Source organism: Ceratotherium simum, chromosome 30, assembly GCF_057802395.1.
Source record: "Ceratotherium simum simum isolate JZ-2026a chromosome 30, ASM5780239v1, whole genome shotgun sequence".
NCBI classification, from domain to species: Eukaryota; Metazoa; Chordata; class Mammalia; order Perissodactyla; family Rhinocerotidae; genus Ceratotherium; species Ceratotherium simum.
Genome location: NC_141929.1, coordinates 14,362,568 through 14,376,898, shown reverse-complemented (window position 1 = coordinate 14,376,898; position 14,331 = coordinate 14,362,568). Strand labels below are relative to the sequence as shown.

General features: G+C 49.9%; 1 protein-coding gene across 6 annotated transcripts in view; it reads left to right on the top strand.

Annotated features, from left to right (window-relative positions):
* The first annotated feature begins 7,643 nt into the window (after window positions 1-7,643).
* ST3GAL2 (ST3 beta-galactoside alpha-2,3-sialyltransferase 2) overlaps window positions 7,644-14,331 on the top strand; it is a 48,526-nt gene continuing 41,838 nt past the window's right edge. For all 6 annotated transcript variants that reach the window (XM_004431824.3, XM_087419953.1, XM_087419949.1 and 3 more), the window contains exon 1: window positions 7,644-7,846. The gene's annotated coding sequence lies outside the window, so the exon portion shown is untranslated. The remainder of the gene's footprint in view (window positions 7,847-14,331) is intronic.

The following is a 14,331-nucleotide window of genomic DNA, read 5'->3' as shown; positions in this document are numbered from 1 at the left end:
TGATGAGCTGCCTCCCACAGCTGCTGTTCTCAGCAATGCAGATCCCTGCTCTGCAGAGGAGTGGGAGGCAGGGATGCCTGCAGCTGCACCTTTGGCTGGGGCTCAAGGAAAACAATGTGCCCCAAGGAGCTCAAAGGCAAAGGACTTCACCCCACCTCCTAGGAAAGGCATGCTGGGGAGGGGGGTGGGGGGCGTGCTTGCTCCAAGGCCTTCACACTTCTCTGCCTGAGGAGCAAAGATACTCAAGGAAAGTTTTTCAGAAGATAAAGCCCTCAGTGCAATCTGTCAGCAGCAGACACAAAAACATGTAGGTCTCTGCTCTGTGTATAGTCCCACTGTCTGGGGTAGACAGAGCCATAAAAAAATATTCTGATGCTATAATATAGGGTAGAGTCTAGTGGTTAGATACAGAGTTTGAAATCAGACAAATCCTCCCCATTTGCCATCACTTTCTTACTGTGTGTGCAAGCCACTCAACCTCTTGGAGCCTCAATTTCTTCATCTGTAAAAATGCAATAGTATCTACCAAACCTGGTTGTTGGGAGGATTCAGTGAGCTAATGCACATAAAGAGTTTAGCACTGTGCCTGGCACAGAGTAGGCATCCAACTTCCTTATTAAAGATTTTATTTATTCATTTTTTTCCCCCCAAAGCCCCAGTAGACAGTTGTATGTCATAGGTTCACATCCTTCCAGTTGCTGTACGTGGGACTTGGCCTCGCGTTGGACGGAGAAGCGGTGCCTCGGGGCGCGCCCGGGATCCGAACCCGGGCCGCCAGCATCAGAGCGCGCGCACTTAACCGCCAAGCCACGGAGCCGGCCCCCAACTTCCTTATTAAACCAACAAACGTGCTGCCAGAGTGTGAGGGTCCCGGTCCGGGAAGACTTCTTGGAGTAAGTGCAATCTGCAGGACCCTGCAAGAAATGTATGGCTGCTGCTGGTAACAGGAACTCCCTCTGGGAGCCGGGACTACTGAACTGAACTGTAAACTTAAAAATGGTTAAGATGGTAAATTTTAGAGCCGGCCCCATGGCTTAGCGGTTGAGTGTGTGCACTCTGCTGCTGGCGGCCCGGGTTCGGATCCCGGGCACGCACCGATGCACCGCTTCTCCGGCCATGCTGAGGCCGGATCCCACATACAGCAACTAGAAGGATGTGCAACTATGACGTACAACTATCTACTGGGGCTTTGGGGATAAAAAAGGAGGAGGATTGGCATTAGATGTTAGCTCAGAGCCGGTCTTCCTCAGCAAAAAGAGGAGGATTAGCATGGATGTTAGCTCAGGGCCAATCTTCCTCACACACACAAAAAAAAAGATGGTAAATTTTATGTTGTGTGTATTTTACTACAGTTAGAAAAAAAAGAGCAAAGCCCTGCATCTCTTTGTGTCAGAGCCATTTGTGTTTCCTTCTCTATGAACTGTCTATTCATATTCTTTTCACACTTCCTGTTGTTGTCTTGGTCATCTTCTTACTGATTTGCAGAGCACTTCATACTATTCTTTTACCTCTGATCTAAATTGCAAAAATTTCTTCCCTTTTTCTATTGAATTAGTTTCTGTTGTTATTTTTGGTCTTTAGCTTAGTAAGAGGTAGAGTTCTGACTGAAATTTTTAAAAACCATTTTATTGTGGAAAACTTGAAATACATGTAAAATTAGAAACATGATGAACCCCAAGTAGCCATCATCTCTCAGATTCAACAATTATCAATTTAGCCAAACTTGTTGTATCTATTCTTCCACAACTTTGGATTATTTTGAAGCAAACTCCAGATGTCTTATCATTCCATAAATACAATTTCAGTATATACCAATAAATGAGGCCTCTTAAAAAAAAAAACCACAACACCGTTAGCACACTTAAAACTAATAATAATTACTTAATATCCAATGGTCAGTGTTCAAATTTCCCCTTTTCTCACACATTTTTTTTTCAGTTTGTTTGAATTAGAATTCAGATAACATCCATACATTGCAATTGGTTGATACAGCTTTTTTAAATTTACAGATTCTCCTCTATGTCTTTTTTTAAAATTTGCAATGTGTTCATTGCAAAGAAACTGGGTCATTTGTCCTGTACAGTTTTTCACTGAATTTTGTTGATTGCATCTCCATGGTTTCAAATAACATGTTCCTCTAATACCTGTATTTTCTGTACATTGGTAGTTGTCAGATTTGGGGTGATTTCTTTTTTCAATACTACTTTCAGTGTGTCATACTTCCATCAGTGGTCAGTTTCTGTTTGTCTTCAAAGATTTTATTTATTTATTTTTTTTCCCCCCAAAGCCCCAGTAGATAGTTGTATGTCACAGCTGCACATCCTTCTAGTTGCTGTATGTGGGACGTGGCCTCAGCATAGCCGGAGAAGTGGCGTGTCGGTGTGCACCCGGGATCCGAACCCGGGCCGCCAGCAGCAGAGCGCGAGCACTTAACCGCTAAGCCACGGGGCCGGCCCTTCTGTTTGTCTTCAAATGAGGCCAGTTGTCTTCATTTTTCGTGATACTGGTAGCCATTGCTGATTTTTGATTGATCCACTAATTTATCCAGAGTCGACAGTTTTTTAGTAGGTGGTTCCCCAATTGTCCCTGCACCATTTATAGAATAATTCATCTTTTCCCCCACTTACTTGAAATGTATCTTTACCATATGCCAAATTTCCATGAGTATTTGAGTTTATTTCTAGACTTGCATGTCTATGTCATTGATCTATCATACTATTTTTTTTTTTTTTTGTGAGGAAGATCAGCCCTGAGCTAATGTCCATGCTAATCCTCCTCTTTTTGCTGAGGAAGACCGGCTCTGAGCAAACATCTGTTGCCAATCCTCCTCCTTTTTTTTCCCCAAAGCCCCAGTAGATAGTTGTATGTCATAGTTGCACATCCTTCTAGTTGCTGTATGTGGGAAGCGGCCTCAGCATGGCCGGAGAAGCAGTGCGTCAGTGTGTGCCCGGGATCCGAACCTGGGCCGCCAGTAGCGAGCAGAGTGCACGCACTTAACCGCTAAGCCATGGGGCCAGCCTATCATACTATTTTAACTTTATAATATGTTTAATATCTGAGAGGGCTAACATCTTTCACTACTGTTACTTTTTCAGAAATTTCCTGACTAGTTTTGCTTGTTAGTTTTCCAAATGAATTTTTAAAATCAATTTATCTGGGGCCGCCCAGTAGCGTAGTGGGTTAAGTGCGTGCGCTCCGTGGCCTGGGCTTTGCAGGTTCGGATCCTGGGGGCACACCAACGCACTGCTTGTCAAGCCATGCTGTGGCAGATGTCCCATATAAAGTGGAGGAAGATGAGCATGGATGTTAGCCCAGGGCCAATCTTCCTCAGCAAAAATGAGGAGGATTGGCAACAGATGTTAGCTCAGGGCTGATCTTCCTCACACAAAAAAAATAAAATAAAATAAATTTATCTATTTGTACTGGGATCCCAATAAATTTATAGATTAACTTGGTTTCTTTTTGATACTCTTCCCATCCAAGATCATAGTATTTTTTCATTTAATCTTTACAACAACTCTAAAAAGTAGGGTCTATTATTATTATTCCCATCTTACAGATGAAAGAACTGTGTAACTTGCTTTGGGTCACACAAATCATTAGACATGGGAGCTGCCAGACTGGTCTTCCTTTAAGCTTCTGTCCCCCAAACAGAAATCTAGGGAGGGTGGGAGCCAGCTCCTCTTTGCACTTTGCTACTTAGTAGCTGTCTGCCTCCAAAGCCCTGTGCTCTCATCTGCCATGTTCCACCGCCTCTCTTGCACTGGACAGTTCACCAGCAAAGCTAGGCTTTTAAATTAACGACGCAAATTCAAGTGCTACACAAAGGGTGATGTTCACATGGGGCTGAGGCAGTTGGGGAGAAACTTCTGGAAGAAGGAAAACTCAAGGTAGACTTTGGACAGTCAGGCAGAATTTGGATGGGTGGAGAAGATGGGAATGCACAACCAGCAAGAGGAAATGGGTGAACCAATTTGCCATCTAATTGGGAAGGAGTGAGGGTGATGATGGGAGTTCTTGTTGGACCTGAGGATAGAGAGGGTCTCTCTGTCCTGCTCGTGAAAAGGCATCTTAATTCTCCCTGAATAATCTGCTAATAGAGATTTGGGAGATGGATGTAAATTCAAAAAGTCTCATTTACCTTCTGCCTGTGAGGGGATGTTGCCATTCCACGTGACTCAGGTGCAGAGGCAAAGCTCTTGCAGGAAGGGCCTGGCAGCTGGTTTTATGGGCAGGGCATAGGCTTGCACGTGGATCACTGAGCCCCCCACGGCCTGCGATGGGGACACAAATCTAAAGGAAACAGAAAACCATTCCAGAGTCAACCTTAGTCAGGGTGCAATGCCTCTGGTGGCCACTTGGCTACTTGCCCAAGGACCTAGGGATAACTCACCCTTTTAGCCGTTGGTCGATGGGGGAAAGGCGAGAGCCTGGGCCCCCAGGACTGAGAGCAGCTACTCCCTTTGCCAAAGATAAACAAAGCCGGACAGTAGCTAAACTGGTAAGGCCAAATTTTAACCAGTAATATACTATTGCAATAGGGAAGAGGGTCCAGCACGAACTGAACTCAACTTCGATTTGCACAGAATGGGCATTTTAAAGGGAAAATGAGGGAGTACGTAGAGAGGTGAGCAGGGTCTCAATAGAGTCAGGGAAATGAAAAATTACACAGGGTTGGTCAGTGTAAATGCTGATTAGGCCGGTTGTGTCTGTTAGTTGGCAATTATCAAAGTTAGAATGCTATCCTTCCACAGAGACTGGGAGACAGAGGCCTATCCTTAGTGATGATTACATTTCCAAGGAATGGCTTTCAGGTCCTTGGGAAAGACACTCCTGAGTTGTAGGAGATACATGTACATCTCAAAGAGACAGAGGAAGAAGTCACAATTGTAAGCCCTTTTTAGTAAATACTCTAAGAAGGGGTGGTCAGGGGCCTATCACCAGGTGTTGGCTAGAACAAACACTAAATTCTTTTGGCAGCCTTGAGATTTATCAGACAGGCACTTTAAAGGGGGCTAGGGCCATCCTAGGGATGTGGCTTTGAACTGTTAGAAGCTATGTTATTGTGTTTGTCTTTTAATTGGGGGGGTGGGGGGTAGGTGAAATCATTTGTGTTGAGAATGTAGTTTTTTATTTATTTATTTTTATTTTTTTTAATTTTTATTTATTTATTTTTCCCCCAAAGCCCCAGTAGATAGTTGTATGTCATAGCTGCACATCCTTCTAGTTGCTGTATGTGGGACGCGGCCTCAGCATGGCCGGAGAAGCAGTGCGTCAGTGCGTACCCAGGATCCGAACCTGGGCCGCCAGCAGCAGAGTGTGCCCACTTAACCGCTAAGCCACTGGGCCGGCCCAAGAGTGTAGTTTTTATAGGCCAAGCTTGAGGCCTGTTGACGAAGAGGGCTCAAAGGAGCCTGGCTAGAGTTTGGTCAAGCAGAGAACTTTTGTCAGCTTACAGCTGAAAGAGTCTGGGATTGTGCCTGAGGGTGATGGTCACCCTCTGGTGAAGGGTTTCCCCTTCAGAGGTTTGTAGTTCCCAGAACATCAGGACAGCAGGTGGTAAGGAGAGTCTACCTGGGTAGGTATGAGAATCACTCTCAGATATTTGACACGTCAGGCATCTACCTCCCCACCTCTCACTCCCCTCAGCCTGTTTTAGGTCATAGCCCACTCAGAGGCAGTGGATTCTACCGAGCTAGAGTAGGCGTTTGAGATCCCCTGGTTTGCATCCATAGCTCGGGGGATAGCACCAGGTATACCTCTGCTGCCCCACTTCCAAACAGAAAGTCTTCCCAGCTTTAGAGAGAATGATACCAGCTCAATACAAGGTTGACATAAGGGAAGCCATATTGTAGAAAAGAAACCATATTGTAACTTTGAATGACCTGATTAATTAACCCAGCTGGATATGCACCTTCCAGGAGATATACATGCTCTATAGATTTTTGTGGCCCCTCCAAGTTGTGATAAGTTGATAACTTTTTTCTTTTCAGTTCCTTGGAAATGTGATGACCCCCGGGCAGAGAGTCTATGATGACAGCCATCATCAATGACAACTGAAAGATCTGAGTATAGGGCATGGCTCTGGTCTCTGATGAGTGTCCAGTAAAACAAAAGATTATCAGGAACTAAGACCAGACATCTGCCCCAACCCGAGACCAGCCCCCTATATAACTGGCCTGTAGTCTTTGTTCTGTGAGATGGTTCTTTCTGACATTAGTCAGCCATCTTCCCCCTTGCTAGCAAGCTGTAATAAAATCCCTTTCTTTCCTACCACCTTGCCTCTCGACTACTTGCGTGTCTTGGGGTAGGCAGATGACCCACCTTGGGCAGTAACAGGAACACCAAGGGCCAAGGTCTGGAACACCTTTCAGTCAGCTGGCCCACACACTATTTTCCCTTTACTGGATGAACTGATTTGTTTATTTAATTACAATTAAAAAGAGCATTTCTATGCTAAACTAGACTGGGCCCCCGCCTTCCATGGCCTGGCTCTTCAGAGGCTATTATTATACTACAGCAGACCCATCCTTGAAGGACAATGCCAGAACTCCAGCCAACAAACACCACCAGCAGTAGTTCTCCAAGTGGTTCCCCAGAGCAGCAGCATCAGTGTCACGTGGGATCTTGTTAGAAATGCAAATTCTCAGGCTCAACTCTGGAGTTAAAGAAACAGCAACTGGGGGTGTGGGCGAGCTGTGTTTGAACCAGCTCTCCCGGAGAATCTGATACACGCCAAAGTTTGAGAACTACTGACCTATAGGCCTCCCCTCTGCCAGAGAAGATGAAGCGTGGAGGGCGAAATGCAGTCCACCTGGAGCTTCATTAAGGATTTGAGCTAGGTTTGGAAGTTGGAGAAAGGATGTGCTAAGAGAAGACATGGAAAAATATTTAAATGTGTGCACTTTACCCTAAACAGTAGGGAGGTAAGGGCATCCAACAGAAAGAGAATGAGACTGGAATAGGAAGGTGCACCAGTGGGTGAGCACTCCAGGAAATCCACAGACACTCAGCCCGCTTTCCCCAGGAGGGGAAAACCCCATGCCCACGCAGCTCCTGACGCTCTCTCTCCTCAGGCCTGGGTGCAGCGGCCCCACCGCAGCTCCGGCTTGGGGAGCCCGGGCACGAAGCCGAGCTGGCCTCAGGTCATGATTCTTTGCGAGCGCGAGTGGGAACGGTACGCGGGACGCGGTTCGCGGACCGGAGGCTTCTCCTCCAGTCGGGCTTGGCCGCAGCTGACCACAGCCGCGTGTGAAAGGCATCCTGGGCTAGTCTGCACCTCCCTGGAGATGCAGGTATTCAACCCTGGTCCGGGGCACCGCAGACCCCACATTCTGTGTCTCAACCGCCGGGAGGCCGGCCTTCTGGGAATGGAGATTTCCCATCCCCCCTCCCCTCCTGCGCGGTAGACCCTCTGAGCCCCGGCCGAACTACAAAGCCCACAATACCTAGGGCGTGCGCGCGCTGTTTTCTGGGAGTAGTAGTTCTGGATGCGGGGCACCCCTAGCGGCCCAGCGCCGGCTGGACTCCATATCCCAGCATGCCCAGGGGCTTGCGGGAGGAGGTGGGAGGGGAGAGACAGGGAGGATGTGAATGGGGAGGGGGCAGCGGCCCCCTTCCCCCACGCTTCTCTTCAAGCCGGGCTGGAGTAGGGGGAGGGGCCGGCTGAGGCGGTGGCTTGCTCTGGGAGGGCAGGGCAGGCAAAGGCGGGACTGGCCCGCTGCGGGCGGACGAGGGAGCCGCGGAGCTAACGGGTCCGGACGCCCGCGGCGGCAGCTTTCTGCACGGGTGGAGGCGGCGGCAGGAGCGGCGAGCATGGCCCGCGCGGCGCCGTGCGCTGACTGAGGTGCGCGGGCGGGAAGAGGGCGGGCGGGATGCGGGGCGCTCCGGGCCCCTCGCTGCCCTGAATCCACTCTGCGCGGGGAGCTGGCTCGGTCCAGCGGCCCAGACCGGGCCGGTCCACCCCGGTAACTTCCCTCGGGTCGGGGCCCTGGGCTCCCCCGTGGGGGCGGAGGTCCGCTTGCCGTGGCCTCAATCCCGATCCCCGCCTTCTGTTTCTGCACATCAAGCCGCTCCCAGCCCTTCAGGCGCGATTGTTCCGCTCCTTGATAGCAGCCGCCAGCCCCAGCCCTAGGAAGCGCTCCCTGCCCCAGTCCTGACTTCCAGTCCGTTACCTAGTTGGTACCCCCAACCCCTGCGCGCTCCCGGCCTCTGCACTACGTGGAGACCCCTGCCCTGCTCCTCTTGGCAGGGAACTGTCTTTGCACCATCAACGCCTCTCTCCTCTTTCCCCTACCTGGCGCTGCCCCCTAGCCACCCCCCAGTGGCCCAGTTCTCTCTGATAAGACCTAACACCTTGACCTCCTTCCCACTTTGGAGAAACTGAGGCACCCCACAAGCCAGGAAGTTGGCCAAGGCTGTACGCCAGTCCTGTGAGGGCTAGCCTGAGCCCATGCCTTGCAATGGAAGAGTCATTTCTTCCCTCTAGTCATTCCTCTGTGACTGGACCGAACTTCCCAGCCCCTTGCTGCACCTCTGGGCTGAGCTCTCATTGGTCTCCCCTTAGATTTCTGCCACTTCTTTTTCACTCTCCTCCTTCCGGTCTCCCACTTCTGGCCCTCTCCGCCTGTAGAGAATCACCCACCCGTTGCTTGTTTGCTCAAGTTAGCCTTTCGATTTCTATCTCTTGCTCACTGCATCTATCTCCCATCTTGCCTCTTGCTTTACAGCTGCGTAAAGCACTGTAGAACAGAGTCTTAGGTGCTTTTGGGGGAAAGGGGAGAAAGAGGTACTGGTGGTGGAAAGGGACCAGGAGAGGGGTTCAGGGCACTCTTGGGCCCCTGGGAAATAGTCATTTCTAGCCTGTAACTCAGACTCCCATCTTATCTTTGGGACAGTTGTCTAGAAGCTGGTTGGTCATCCCTTCCCTTTTTTCTTTTTTTTTGTGAGGTAGATCAGCCCTGAGCTAACATCCATGCCAATCCTCCTCTTTTTTTGCTGAGGAAGACTGGCCCTGGGCTAACATCCGTGCCCATCTTCCTCCACTTTATATGGGACGCCGCCACAGCATGGCATGACAAGCGGTGCATCGGTGTGCGCCTGGGATCTGAACCCGGGCTGCTGCAGCGGACCGCGCGCACTTAACCGCTACGCCACGGAGCCAGCCCCATGCCTTCCTCTTATTATGCCTGGTGGGCTCCAAAGTCCCTCTGAGATGGAGGGAACCTCCTGTATTGATGGAGATGGCGGCATAAGATGAGAGTGGGAGACCACACCCCTAAGCTTCATCTTGCTTCTGCTGCTAACTTTGGAGGGGGTTCCGGTTCAGGGAAGGATGCTTGCTGGGTGCCCTGAGCTCTTTGTGGAGGAGGGCACAGTGGCTGAGGCGGTGATCCCGAGTTTAGTCGTGGTGTCCAGGATTTGAAGGGAAGAGGGAACTGGGGCTCACAGAGGTGGCACAGACTTGCCTGTATAAATTCAGTGTTTTGTTTTCTCGTCTTTCTTTGGCTGATTTCCCTTTGGGTTGTCCCTTTCTAGCCCAATCCTCAGGTTCCTGGTGGGAAGTAGAGGGAGGGAGAGAAATCTATGAGCCATCAGGAGGCTTGGGAGGCTCTGGGAGTTCCTTGGGGTCCTGAGTGAGCAATCTTGATCTGAACCAGATGGTTCCCTGCTTCAGTATCCCCTCTCATATCCCTCTCCTTTGGCTGTGAATAGGACGCCTTTAACCTTGTAACTTGAGAATGGAGGAAGGGAGGCCAGGGGGCCAACTGTCTGTTTATGTTTATGTGTCTGCATCTGCACACTCGAAAGCCACATGCCGGGGGCCTGTGGGAGTGACCCTGCCCGAGACTGCGTTGTTATGATGTGCTGTGGCATGCTCATGGTCCCCTGGGAACTTTCTGAACCCAAACCCCACGTCAGGCCAGTTTCCAAGCTCCTAAGAACCACTGGGTGTAGCCTCATGGGAACATTTCCCCACATGCCTAAGGCACACCTCAGGGTGAGGATCCCTCTTCCTGAGAAAGCTACCTGGGCTTCAGGAGTCGGAAATAGCAGCACTGGGGGTGGTGTTCTCAGAACTGGTGTTCTCCTTTCCCCAGTTGTGACAAGAGAAGGTCTGAGGGGTTGGGCCTGGGGAGAGGGGTGGGAAGCCAATTCCTCTGCCTTGTGCTATACCACATCCTGCCTTGTGTATTTGTGTACTTGATTTTGGCCCCCATTAGATTGTGGAAGTTCTTCAAATGTGTCCTCATTTCTGAAATACCACCACCCAGCTCGGTCCTTGGTGCACAGTAGGTGTTCAGTAAATGTGTGAGTTAAAGTGGAGGGCCCTACGGTTAAAGGTTTAGGGCAGGATTCCTCATACTTGATCAGGCATCAGAATCCCCTGGAGAGCTCTCTAAGGCACAGATTGCTGGGCCCTACTCCCACAGTTTTCTGATTCAGTCAGTCTGGGTGGGGCCTAGAATTTGTATTTCTGCCCAGCTCCTTGGAGATAACACTCTGAGAGCCGCTGGTTTGGGGCCATCACAGTTGCTTGGGAGATTAATCTAGGCAGATGTAAAGTCTTAAGAGAGACTTCCTTCCACTTTGCTTCCCCACCCAGGCTGTTCTGGCAGCTTCACTGGTTTGGCCTTTTCCTTTCATGCTCTTGCTGCCCAGCGTTGGCTAGGTTAATGGCAGGGGTGACTTATGGTGCCTCAGCTCCCAGTCCCACTGTAACCACATAGTAGACACTGCCCCTTGGTTATTTGAAGGAAGGCCGCACAAAAGCAGGACATTTAGGAACCAGGGCTTTGGAAAAGGGGTGGCTGCATGGACATGGGGCAGCAGACTCTGAGGCAGGCCCTCGTCTGCCCTGTGCCCTGTGTTACAGACTGGGCAGGTCGGGGTGCCTGCAAAATAAAGTCCTGCCATGACCACACACTGGACAGGATGCCTAGGAATCTCCAAAATTTAGAAAAGCAGGAGGAGTCACTTACATCATGCTTTTACTTTGTGAAGCATTTTCCACCTGTTGTTTTTTAGGCCAATGAGAGGTTTATAAGGCAGATATAGACCCAGGTAGGGTTACTGAGGAGCAGAGAGATGCACTGTGGGTTACACAGCAGGCCCCAGGACTCCTGATTCCAACCTCTGATGGGGCATCTGCTAAACCAGTAGCTACTAATAGCTGGAATAATGGCTGCTATTCACTGGGTGCTTACTACTAGCCAGGCATGTGCTAGATGCTCTTAAACGTTAGCTTGTTGAATCCTCACAGCAACGTTGGGAGGTAAGCCTTATTGTCACTTTTTCGTTGATGAACTGAGACTTACAGAACTTTTGAGACTTGCCCGAACTCAGCGAGTAAGTGGAAGATCTGGAATTCAAACTCAGGTCTTTCTGGGGCCAGCCCGGTGGCGTAGCGGTTAAGTGTGCACGCTCCGCTTCGGCGGCCTGGGGTTCGTGGGTTCGGATCCCTGGCGTGCACCGATGCACCGCTTGTCAAGCCATGCTATGGCGGCATCCCATATAAAGTAGAGGAAGGTGGGCACAGATGTTAGCCCAGGGCCAGTCTTCCTCAGCAAAAAGAGGAGGATCGGCATCAGATGTTAGCTCAGGGCTAATCTTTCTCACAAAAAAACAAAACAAAACAAAAACAAACTCAGGTCTTTCTGATGGCACACCCCATGCTCTTTGTCACTCACTGTCTGTCTTACCCAGCAAACCTGTAATTGTCCTTTGGATTGTCTGCCCCCAGAGCCTGGAGAATTTTACTGAGCCTGGAACTATGCTGGGTGTTGTGGAGGAGACAACAATGACTGAGTCACTGTCCTCTGGGAGGAGGATAAGACAAATACACCATTTCCTACAGTGGAAGGCAGAGGGACAGCCAGTGGCTTGTAGGTTTAAAGGAAGTAGAAGTCATCCCTATAGAGGGCTCAGAAGAGGCCTTTGGGATGGGCCCTGAAGAGGCAAGTAGAGTTCCAGCAGTGCCTGTGGGCTGGAGAGATGTGCAGGCCAACAGGTGCAGAGAGAGGCCATCACGGCACATTTAGGGAGTTTTCCCTTTTGGTTGGAGCATGGGGGATGTATTTCAAAAAGTAATGAGAAGATCCTGTTTGGTTACAAGCAACGCTTGGTCAACTTCGGCAGGAAAGGGCTTCCTTGGAAGACTGTGGGAACTCCTAGAATCAGAGGGATGACTCAGGACCCAGGTCCCCTCCACAGTCTTGGAGTGGGTGCAGCAGGAACCAAAGGCCAGCCTTTTCAGGGTACCACTGTCGCCAGGATAAATCTGCTTCAGCTGTGCTCTGTAATTTTGCCACCAAAGCCTGGGATTCACATCCCAAGGAGGAAATGTCTGGTTGGCCCAGCCTGGACCTTGCTCCCTCCCTTGGCCAGGGAAGGGCTTGTGGCATGGTGGCCAGTCCACCCAGACTTCATCCAAAAGCTAAAGTCCCTAGAGAAGAGGAAATGGACACTGCAAGAGATCAGTGATGAGGACTTGAATTGGCTGATGGCAAAGGAGGTATTTAGTTCTGACAAGTTTCTGAGCAGGCGGAGGGCAGACTGGCAGCTGGGTATGGCTAGGTCACAAGGGGGCCAGGAAAGAAGGGAAGGAGGACATGGAACACTAGATAGGGTCCAGGTGAGAGGTAATGAAGGCTGGGACTTGGTAGTAGAAATGGAAAAGAGGAGACTCTAGAGAGATTGTGAGTAGACATTATCTTCTGGAACAGACCCTTGATTGGCTGGGGTTTGACATTTCAGTGCTTGGGTGATGAGGGTTGATTCTTTAGCTGAAATAGGACAGTCAGGAGGAGGTAAGGTTTGCAAGAGAGGACGATGTGTCTTTATTTCGGAGGAGCTGTGTGCAGGGTGCTGACAGCACACCTGGAAGCCTGGTGAACGCATTACTCCTGACTCCACACTGCCTGGCGTTTGGGGCCACAAAGCCCCAGAGGCCCTGTGTATCCTGAAAGCAGCTAGGGCTTTCACGCCTGCATCTTTTCTGTCTCCATACTTGAGCCTGGGGCGGGCTTCTCCTTCCTTCCCCTTCCCTGCTCTCAGTTCCCATGCCCCAGCTTCCTCTGCATGTTCCACATACCTGACCCCTCACAAACTAAAGGGCCTAGCTCAGCTCTCTGGGGACCTAGATTTTTCTCCCTTTCTGCTCAGAATGCTTTTTAACAGTAAGTCCTTGCTAACTATTAGGGCAAACATCTTCAGGTGATATTTTGCAAGGAGAGGGTCTGAACTTTGCCTGCTGTCTGGGGAAAACAGGCTTCTCTTCCAGTTATGCCGTGCTCACCAGGGATGCCTGTCTGCATCCCTAACCAGCCATTCTAGAGTACTTCTTGGTGCTTATTTATAAATCATTATTGTAGTTACAACATATTATCAATCGAGCTTGCATGTAGCCATTGCAGATCTCTCCTAAGGCTCCAGGGTCCAGGCTGGGCTTTGGGCCACCCCACCTTTCCAGCTGAGAACTGGGAAAGTTCCTCCTACAGGAATGGGAGGGGGGGACAGGGTCCTCTCTGGGGTGGAGGCAGAAGGAGCTTTATCCCCACAGATTCTCAGAAGTTCATTTTGCTGGAGTGAAGAGGACTGTTCACCTCAATTCCAGCTGTTGCCATTCAAATATATGTGGTATTTTGCCCTCTATGCATGCAGTGCATATTACCAAGCACAACAAGGTAAACCCAGGGCAAGGGAAATCTAGAGAAAAATGTACTTTTTCTTTATTTTTGTAATCAATGCTAAATTTTTATTTGTATAATAGTAATATCAAGACAAAACAAATAGTTTTGGTATAGGATGTTGAAAAACATCCTCAACCCAGCTTCTTCCTTCAGGAGGATGTGACTCTAAAAATGAGGAAGTCCAGAGAGGGTAAGCGATTTACTGACATCACCCCGCTAGTGGCAGAAGTGGGAGGGGAGCCAGTAGCACATGGGTCTCCTGCCTTGAGGAGCATTATTCTCTATCCTGTAGTCTTGTGTTTTTCTCTCTTCCTGGATTATGATCTTTGCCCATTAGCATCCTTTTCCCTTTTCTCTCCTCTTGCTCTCTAGGATCAGGGTGAGAGACATACCAAAGGGACACAGAGGGCAGCCCCACTTCTGTGTGGTTAGGGCATGAGGCTGTCCTCAGGCTAAGGGGCCCCTCCTGCTCCCGAAAGGGTGGCATTGCAGGGCCCCAGAGAGGACAGGGGATCCTGAGGTGTTGGGGCATGACCTGGGGACCCCAGACAGTAGTCCTGCCCTGCTCTGCCCTTTCTGTCCAGAATCCTTCAGCTGCCAAGTCCTAGCATAGGGGGCAGGCAACACCCTTCCAGCCTGA